This window comes from Gouania willdenowi, unplaced genomic scaffold (assembly GCF_900634775.1).
Source record: "Gouania willdenowi unplaced genomic scaffold, fGouWil2.1 scaffold_315_arrow_ctg1, whole genome shotgun sequence".
Taxonomy (NCBI): domain Eukaryota; kingdom Metazoa; phylum Chordata; class Actinopteri; order Blenniiformes; family Gobiesocidae; genus Gouania; species Gouania willdenowi.
Genome location: NW_021145076.1, coordinates 6,346 through 16,008, shown reverse-complemented (window position 1 = coordinate 16,008; position 9,663 = coordinate 6,346).

Below are 9,663 nucleotides of genomic sequence, written 5' to 3'. Positions count from 1 at the left end.
CCGGTGCCAATCTCTGGCTATCTTTGGGCGCTGGGTGGGGGTACACCCTGGACAGGGCGCCAGTCCATCACAGGGCAACACAGACAGACAACCACTCACTCTCATTCACTACTATGGGCAATTTAGAGACTCCATTCAATCTTATTGTCATGTTTTTGGATTGTGGGAGGAAGCCGGAGTACCCGGAAAAAACCCATGCAAACAACACTATAGTTAAAAGACTGTGTGACTATAAGAACATGTCAGATCTTTTGTTTGATGTTCATTGTACTTGGAACCAGTTTGATAAATTGCTTACATACAATTTAAAAAAAATATTTGAAAATGACCTTGTCTTAAATGATCTTTTATTCCTTTTTTCCATTTAGGGTGATGATTTTAAGGAGGTGAATTGGTTCGTTTTATTGGTAAATAACTTTAAAATAGTTTAAATGATTTTAATAAAAAAAAATTGTATTTTGATGGTGTTTTTACAAAAAATAAATGGTGATATGATTTTTTTCCCCATATCACCCACTGTGACTGAGGTAAAGGTAGCACTGCCTTGGGCCACAGTGTTTTAAGTGGGAGCCCCCTGCCTCTGTCATCATCAACATCTGTGATAAACACCTACAACATGAGACATGTCCCCAGATAAATGATGGACAGTTGGTTGATATGAAATATTAACAAATAAATGGATTTTGTCACATGTTCTCCACAGGGGCTGCTAAACAAGCTAGCTAACGTTAGCCAATGTGAACTTTAGCTAGCTAGCTCACTCTGTGGGTCTTTACCAGGTACTACGTGTTAAGGCTTCAGCGAGCAGGAGAACTCTGTCAGCATGGAAGATTTTGACAACACCGTACTGTCAGTGTTGGAGGGTAAGTCATGTTTTTCATTCATATTTGGTGATTATTAAGCAAAGTTAGCATCCACGCCACAACGATGGGTGTTAAAGAAGAGTTTCTTCTGTTCAAACAACACAGACAATGACACTGATGGTGACAGAAGTGGTGACACAAGCAGTTCAACCATAATTATTGAGAGCAATGATGACCTCAGCGAGGACAGTTTAAATGAAGGTTTGTGCTAAAAGTGGGAACAATTCTGTCTCATGTGCCAGAGTACATTGTAATGTACCCAATGGTGGATATTGACCTGTGTTTTCCTGTTATTTTGCTTATGTGTTTACAAATGATTTCATTATTTTCCCCAGGAAAAGCATCTCCACTGTTTTGGAAGTTACTGAACACACTTTTTCTGACTTAAATCAGCTGACACAGTCATATTCCACATGATCAATATCGAAACACATTTTTAGAATTTCCTAAGTAAAACATTGAGATGATCAAATGAAATAGGTAATTGACCATTCCTAAAAAAAATCTGAAAGTCCAATAAGAAAACACAGCTCTACTCAAACTGTTATTGTTTTTTAGACTTTAGGTGAAGTGAAGTTTGACCTCTGATAGGTGTACCTTACTCTCTTTATGATAACTGTTTTCTGGTTCTGTCAAACCTAGTGGGGGAAGTAGCAACACAGTATTGTTATGCCTGTGTTGACTAATGACTTTCTAATATAATTGTGTATTATATTTTATTCATACACATGCCACTAACTATGATTTATCTTCTCTGATGCTAGTGTAATAGTGTTTCCATGGAAACATCTTTGCCTCACCGTCTTATTTTATAGTCTGAGGATGCAGGTGAGTCACTACAAAACACTGAGCAAAATGTACAAGAATCCCAACACAAAACCCAACCAAGGCGATTTTGCCCAAATTTTGGACCTTGAGTTCAAGACTAGACGGGCTTTCATTGATGCAGATATTACAAAGGAAGAAGACTGACCTATGAAACTCTTTGATGCATATCCCTGCTTCAAAGACACTGGAAATGTCAGCTTTTTGACTTCCCACCGTGGTACTCTCTGCTTCTGTCTGTGCAGTCTGCCCTGTATCAAGCCTACTCAGTGGTAATAACTGAACAGAATTGTGTCCTAGGCAATGGATGAGCTGCATCGCATCATTGGTGGCACCAACCGCAAATACATGGAGGAAATGAAGGGAAGATGGGCAGACTTTTGTGCTAAGGTGCAGTTCTATGGAGTGTGGAAGAAGGTCCTGAAACCCCCTTTTACCTTGGATCTGTGTGGAGGTAAGTTGCTGTTCAATATACCAAATCCATTGTTATGACAGCCATGTTCAAACTATTCTATAAAAGGCTATTTTTTTTCCATAGTGGATTTCACCATCGCCCTCTTCAGTGCACTCCCATCATTGTTCCCCTCACCAACTCCACCACCAAAGCGGCTCAGAAATGCCAGTGAGACGTTGCTTCATATCCTTAAGGTGAGAATTGTTATGTTAGGCCTTTACCACTCACTGTAATGTGTTCTTCATGTACTGACATTGTTGTGCATGTTCACACTAAACAAGAACTACTTCAAAGTTCAGTTTAGAACAAAGTCTTTTAAATAATTCATTTTCACAGTTCATGAATTTAAAACTAAGTTCACCGTCTCAGACAAATCCGTGTTAAAATCTAAATAACAATGTCAACGTATTTTATCGTTTTGTTTGTTTGACTATTTACATATAATCAGTATATTTCACCTATTATTGTGCTGTCAGAAGTTTTTAATTTTAAAGTAATTTAATCTAATAATCATCCATTTCTGCTTATTTTAACCCTTTAGAATATTTATCAGGACCTTCTTATTTTAAGATTTAACATGTTTTTTCAAGATTTCTTGTTTAGTAAATTTAACTTGCTGCATGAACAGATAATGTCTCTGTTTTAAGAATTCTCCTCAAATGTAGTGTTTTTTCTTATATTTAATCTGTAATTTACAGCAAAGGCTTTGTTTTTAGATCAAATAGAGAGCAGCAGCTTTTCTGGGACAGTCCACAACAACATTAACTATGATATTGGTCAACAGATGAACTCCTCTGTCCTGTTGGTTAGGACAACGTGTCTAACAATAAAAGCCCATCATCACAGAGCTTCATTTGGACATTTCCTGATTAGCAATCATTTATTAGCTTTAGGTTTGGACCAGACGTGGGCCACACAATACTCAGTCTAGTATTGGCCACACCCCAAAGTAAACGCTCAAAATGAAGGAACAACACACAAAATATTAGCAAAACTGAACAAAAGGACAACAAAAGTACACAAATGTACTGCACAGTTTCACAAAATGACCATAAATATGCACAAAAAAAATCTAGAAAATGCAACAAACAAACATGAATAACTCATTAAACACAAAAGAAGACGAATACACAAAGACCCTGTCCTCTGAAGCTGGATTTCCTCTGCTCTCTCTCTCTCTCTTTAACTTCCTGCATTTAATCAGTGTGTGCTGCAATCAGACGCTGGATAACTTCTTACCAGGCTAAATCACCATGGTAACTTAGGCTGAACACCTAACCTGGTCTGTAGGTGTTATATTGTATTATAGTGCATTATTCTCAATGGTACAATAGGTTCTATTTTTTTCAGTGGTTTGTTGTGTCACAGAATTGTATTGTTTTGTCTTGATCTTTAAAATAAATAAGTGCTAACCACGACATTAATTATAATTAAATGTACTTTATCTACATGTCTGCTATATGTTGTCACTACTAAAATGTAGTATTTTTTTCTAGATCATCACCAACTCAGGTTGTTCCAGGCTGATTAAAACCATCCCATCTGAGCTGGGACATGAACTGATCCATTTATTCACACATTAGTTCTTCTAATGTCTTTAAACACTTTTATTGATACACACAGACCTGGTCAGAGCAGGTTACACTCCCAGTTAGGATCATGGAAAATAACATTTGCTCCATCTCAGTATCTAGTTTAGACTTTTTTTAGACCTGTGTCCTGGGTATTATGGGTTTATGAGGTGAACAGTACTCAGCCATGTTGGGAAGTCCAGAAATCACACAGCATCTCACGCAATCATTGTAGTCCATGCCAGAAAATACCACAGACCAAGTATTTGTAGTGTAGTCATAGCACTCAACAATTCTGTTTCTTGTGCTACAAGAGACAACAAAGATCTTCTTGTTCATCACTGCAATGTCAAAGTAACTGTGTCTGTGGACCATTTCAGGGACATCGTACCAGGTGTTGGTCACTGGGTCATAAGCCTCAGCAGACCTCAGATCTCTGGACCCATCGCTTCCTCCAACTGCAAAAATGTGGCCCATATATGCAACGACTCCAAGTCTATAACGAGGTGTTCCCATAGGAGTGATCAGTGTCCACTGGTTGGTGTCTGGGTTGTAATACTCAGCAGTATTCAGTACTCTATAGTTACTCCATCCTCCACATATGTAAATCTTGTTGTTCAGTGTGGTGCAGCTAGCCCTGATCCTCTCTTCATTCATTGATGCAATGAACGTCCACTGGTTGATGTTGGGCTGGTAGCGTTCAGCAGTTCTTCGTGAGGTACCATCATCATCCCTGAAGCCTCCCATAGCGTAGATGCATCCCTTTAGCACAGTAACACTCATTAAGTACCGTGACTCCTGCATTGGTGACATCTCCTGCCAAGTGTGTGTGACTAGGTTAAACCTCCACACTTTGTTAGAGGGGTCACTCATTCTTAAACCACTACCCACAATGTAGAAGCATCTACCAAGGAAGACAGTGCTGTAGAAGAATAAGTGAGTCATGGAATCCTCCAGACTAGGATGAGTGTGAACTGTGATCCAGCTGTTAGTTCTGTAGTCAAATGCCTCTATTGTCTTAGAAAAGAATCTAAACATCAGTAAGACGGCGTTTGGCAAGCGATGGCAAAACAAGGTGTTGTTGATCCCAGACTCAGAGCAGAGTAACGATGGTTGAGACATGACTTTAAGGGTATCAGAGACCAAGAGGTGGGACTCAGGGTTTGTTTTTACCACATCATTGTTAAGCACATTGTCTGTGATGTAACTTTTGTCCATCAGCCCCAGTCGTACCTTTGGTAACAGAGTAGAAATGGCTCCCTGTCGTTCCTCAGGCATGTGGTTTATCCATCTTAAAACACTTTGATAAACTGTGCTCTCCTGGGTCACAGTAAGGCCATCCTGACCCAGGATATCAGCCAGCTCCTGCTCCTCAAGCTGCAAAAACTCTACACAGAGTGAAACCTCCTCAAAATTCTCACAGATAAAGTGAAAGGCCTCATACTTCAGTTGAAACAAAATGGGAATATACCAGACTTTAGTAAACTGCCACAGCCCAATGCAGTTTTCTGTACAGAGATGATCCTTAAGGACATCAAAGCATGTTTGTTCCAGACTCTTTACATTGAACTGATGCACTTCCATCATTAGATCAAAATTATTGCTGTTGTCAGAAATATAATAAGTAAAGTCACTGAGTCCAAAGAGTTTGTGAAATGACAATGAAGATCATGTGAAGATCCAAGCATTTTAGAACTTCAAAGATCAAAGCATTTTAGAACCGAAAGCTTCCATTTCTTCCAAAGAGAATGTTACCATAGTTACCAGCAAAAGAGCTTTGCTGAGTGTTGTTGAGTTGACAATTTGTTATATTCTTCAGTAATTTTGTTATATTTTAGTTTTAAAGGGTGTAATATAGTTCACATACATAATATTGTTGTTTCATGTTTTCAGAATTTCTGATTGATGTTTTATAATAAAATACAAACATAGGTTTAATATTTGAGTCTCTGTTTCTCCAGTGATAGGCAGAGGTTCTGGACAATGGACTAACTAGGGCTTCTGTGCCCCAGCACGTTTGACACCTATAGTCTGGATTGTTTACCAAGTCTCAGTGAAATTATGCTGTTCCTGTACCTGGTTACAGAACACTTTGTTGACATAGTACCGACCTTCCCTTCAAGACAATTATAGCAACACATAGTCTCTGATTTTCCAAGTTTGCAGAAAACGGGAAAACAAAAAAAAATCACAGAAATAACTTCCTGAGAACTATTACACAGTCTTACCAGGTTCTCCCAATAAAAGGGATTTTAAATGTTAAAGATGATGAATATACTTCCTGCACTAAGGGTTAGGGTTAGGGTTAACCCTAACCCTAACCCTAACTTGTGTTCATTACTTTGGACTTGATCTGGTGACATGTTGGTAACCACGGTGATGTGGTTGAGTGAGAGCGCACAGAGCTTCTTGATCAGCTTCTGAACGTGTGCACTGGGCCAGTGGTTTTCTTCTGTAATCAGCCGTTGAATAGAGCAAGTTTTACACAAATCACCAGTTTCAGAGCAAAAAGCTGAGAAAAACAGGCTTTTTCTAAAAAAACATCTCTCAGTGACTTTGAAGCAATTTCTTTTGCTTTATTGAAAACTATAACATCTGAACATTGGTATCCTTTGGCTTTTATTTATCAAAAAAACAACATTTGGCTCCAAAACTGAGCCCATTTATTGCAATTTAACCATGTAGTGTTAATAAGTGCCAGTTAAGTCAACTAACTAACTACTAACAAATAATATATAATTTCTGGGCTCAGCCTATTTGCTATGGTAACATAGAAACCTGTGTGTGTATGTGTTTGACAAACACTGGAATTATGTTTTTAGCAGCTGAGAAAATTAATTTATATCAGGCTTAATAAAGTATTTCTATTCTATATTAAAATATTGTGCTGCTGACATTATTAGAATTGTCACAGTGATGATCAGAGACAGTGTTTAAAGTCCACAACACTTCAGAGCACAGGCACTGAGACGTATCACAATATTTAATTCTACAATTTCTCTAATTTAATCCCATTTTTCTAAAATATAAAGCTTTTAAGGCCTTAGATTTGGCTACATCACATTTAATACTTTACCTTTTTAAGGATTTAAAGACCATCTACCCTGGTTTGTGTGTACACGTGTGCAGTGGTTGATTCCGATCACACCGCTTACGTCTCCTCCGCTGGCGGAGTACGAGGCTCCACAGGCTGCTGGGTGTAGCCGCTGTAGCAATCTGAAGCTAGAGTTGCCGCATCTATCGGACTATAACTGTTTGATTTACATGTAACCCAGGTTAAAATCTGCTACTAAATATATACTAGTTCTGCCCCTTTAAATTACCCGTGCGTGGTGCGTGCCCTTCGACCTCACGTAGGCGAGTCACGTGACCGTGCTTAGCCAACTGCATGGAAGCATTAGCGTTTAACCTGGCTGTGGCGTCTTCCGCATTCCGAGGTGTGGGGAAGCCGATCGACAGCTGCGGACAGTTTTAAAACTATTCACTCGTGTGCTCGATCTATGCATTTTAAGTTAAGCCTGTCACTATAACTTTTAGAACAACCTTCTGTGCTGCGGGGAATCCGTCGCCGCCATCGTGTTGCGTCGCGTTGAGGAACTGGTGAGTAAGAATGAATGAATGAATGGGCTACATGCTAAGCTAGCGGCGCCGAACACTAGCATTAGCATTGGCTGTTCAAATAAAATGGTTGATGCATCTCTTAATGTTGTAAAGATTGTTATTGTTGTGTGAACAAATGGTCCTCTCAGACTAACTGTGTTTACATGCACATTTAATATTTATATATTAACTTTGTGCAGCTAATGCACAAAGTTCAATGCAGGTTTATTATTGCACTTTTGACTGTTTTTTAATCTCTTGTTTATTTTGTAGTGTATACATTTAATTGAATCCAAAATTATTTTGTGTACACATGGATCTGGACATAGCCCTATTGTTTATTGGTCCTGTTATGATATTACAGGCCAGGTTCTCTCTGTCTTGGAGACGATTGATGGTGAGCTGAACTAAGGCTGGGAGCCTACCTTCGAAGCAGCATACACTGAACAGCCATCCTGCTGGTCTGGTAGGAAGTTTGTACGCAGCCTGTCCCCACACACTTCTCAATCGACCGACGCTTCATGCTCACATACACATTCCCCTTTCCCCATCAATAACCTATGGACTTGCCACTATGAACTCTTACAAAACCCTCGTGGGTTGTTAAGTTGGACGTTGAAGGAACCAAATCACATGGATTATTCTTTTAGGTTCTTGGTGTGTGTGTGATATTTGCTGTGTGTTCTGTGATCATCCTGCTCGATAAGAATCATACAGTACACGTGACTATTGGTTACCGGTTGAACTGCAGTTTGTAAATATTGTGGGGTCTTTTCTATTTTTTTTCTCATTACTGTTCTGTAAATACTTTATGTAAACCATTATTTAATATATGGTACCTGCACCAAAGTTAACCTCTTGTTTCCGTGTTGTCACTGACCACCAGCTCCTGTAATTGGATTTAGTCTTCTGTGATCAACTAGCCTATGCATTTTTCAGCCTTAAAGTATTAGTATTAGCCCAACCTTAATACTAACAGCGAGTCTTCAAAACCCGCTACATACATAAATCTAAGATTACAACCGACCACTGGGTTACCAGCGCCCTCTGCTGGTCCAAACAAATCTGACGTAAGAGACAGTGCAGAGTGTTTTTTTTTTTTTAAGTCCAATTGTTAAGGCACAAAATACATTTTCAGTTGCACTTTTAAAAAGAAAAATAACTATTATGTAGTTTTGCATTGTTTACTAGAGAACCAGAATTTAAATTAATAGGCTTCTTCTTCATTTGTATTATTCCTTTATTCATTTCATTCAAGATTTATTTTTAGTTCAATTGCATTGTTTTGAATAGTTTATCAATGGATTCTTTTAACAATCAAAAATAAAAGGAAACTAGTACAGTATTTTCTAGTTTTTTTTTTCCCCCCCAAAAATAAAGAAATATTTTTTAGTCGTCATTTGTCTACAGTCCCATTTTGTAAAATAAATCGTGAGAGAATCGTATCGTGAACTCAGTATCATGAACTCAGTATCATAAAAATGACAAAAAACCAAAAATCACCCAAAATCAAAAGTAAGGCTATAGCAAGGCATTTTTTTTTGAAAATTAAAAAAAAAAAAAATTGAGTTAGAACCATCATTAGACCCTAAAAACTATGGCAAATATAATTCACACACGTAAACAGGGCTAAGAAAGCAGTAAGGCCCAAAAAATTGCGAAAAACAAAAATCACCCAAAATCAAAAGCAAGGCATTTTTTTTTTTTTTAAATTTCAAAAAAAAAATTTAGTTAGAACCATCATTAGACCCAAATAACAACTGCAAATATAATGGACATACTTAAACTGTGCTAAGAAAGCAGAAACACAAAAAATGACAAAAAACAAAAATCACCCAAAATCAAAAGTAAGGCAAAAGCAAGGCATATTTTCTCAAAAAAAAAAAAAATTAGTTGGGACCATCAATAGACCCTAGGCAAGGCAAGGCAAGGCAAATTTATTTATATAGCGCATTTCATACTCAAGGCAACTCAATGTGCTTTACATGATAAAACATTCAATTGTTTAAAATCAATAAGAACATTTAAAATCATCAGTAAAATCAATAAGAACATTTAAAATCATCAGTAAAATCAATTAAATCATCAGTAAAATCATCATTACATCAACAACATGACAAAAAATCTCTCTCTCAATCATATGCAGTAGAGAAAAAAAGTGCCTTAACTTTGATTTAAAAATGTTCACATTGGATGCTGACTTCAGCTCTGCTGGCAGTTTGTTCCACTTCTTTGCAGCATAACAACTAAAAGCAGCATCACCATGTTTACTGTGAACTCTGGGCTTCACTATCTGATCTGTGTCCATAGATCTGAGAGACCTGCTGGGTTCATACCTGACTAACATGTC